The sequence below is a fragment of the Cupressus sempervirens genome, chromosome 3 (assembly GCF_028749045.1).
Source record: "Cupressus sempervirens isolate cs-2001-9-10 chromosome 3, ASM2874904v1, whole genome shotgun sequence".
Classification (NCBI taxonomy): Eukaryota; Viridiplantae; Streptophyta; class Pinopsida; order Cupressales; family Cupressaceae; genus Cupressus; species Cupressus sempervirens.
This window is the reverse complement of record NC_143120.1, coordinates 466,195,500-466,196,347: the sequence shown is the minus strand read 5'-3', so window position 1 is coordinate 466,196,347 and position 848 is coordinate 466,195,500. Positions and strand designations below refer to the sequence as shown.

Below are 848 nucleotides of genomic sequence, written 5' to 3'. Positions count from 1 at the left end.
TTAACAAATATGTAGGGACCCATAATAGTAGTGGACTAGTTTAGAAATTAATTTATTAAATTGCTGATAAATAAATGAAATTGCCATCTTCTGTTATAGAACTTGCAGAAATGAATGATAGGCCTGGTCTATTTTATATAGTCACAGAAAATGATACGGCCATCTTGTTTCTGAAAATTTGATTGTATTTGAATTTTCCAGTCATAAAAGATGGAAAACAATCAAATTTTTTAAAGCACTACACACAAAATATATTTGCTTTACAAAGTGGACATAAAAATTTAACTACTGAATGACAGGAGTATGCTTACAGATGCTTCTATACCTCTAATTTATTAATTTGAAGTTGATTCAAATAAAAACAAAAGTCAAATAGGAAGAAGAGAAAATGGAGCCACTAAATAAGATGAGCAGCACAACTTCTTATGTAGAAGAAAACTGTCACAGAAATGTTTTTTTGTCGGGCAAAAATGCAGAGCGCCGTTGCCGGGGATCGAACTCGGGTCACCCGCATGACAGGCGGGAATACTCACCACTATACTACAACGACTTGGAGGAAATAATGGATTCGTTAAATTAGATGTGGATTGCAGGTGACATTTCTTGCATGGTCATTTTGCTTTCTCATTGTTTGAATTGTTATTGGTAAAACAGTACCCGGCTAGGCGCACGTTCTCTTGTGCAGAAAAAGTTAAATTCTGGCTTATGTAATCATCATTTTGTCTATATTTTTTCAATCGACAACTATATAATCATGTTAGTCCAAGTTTGTTACATCTATCCCAGATTATATAATTTTTTTTCTTTTTTCTTTTGCCTTTTTTTAAAATTTAAACATTCATCATAAT

The 848-nt window shown here is 32.4% G+C and overlaps 1 non-coding gene across 1 annotated transcript; it reads right to left on the bottom strand.

Annotated features, from left to right (window-relative positions):
- Positions 1-478: 478 nt before the first annotated feature.
- On the bottom strand, positions 479-550 carry TRNAD-GUC (transfer RNA aspartic acid (anticodon GUC)). The gene has a single exon. It is a non-coding gene; the product is annotated as a tRNA-Asp (tRNA).
- Positions 551-848: the final 298 nt, after the last annotated feature.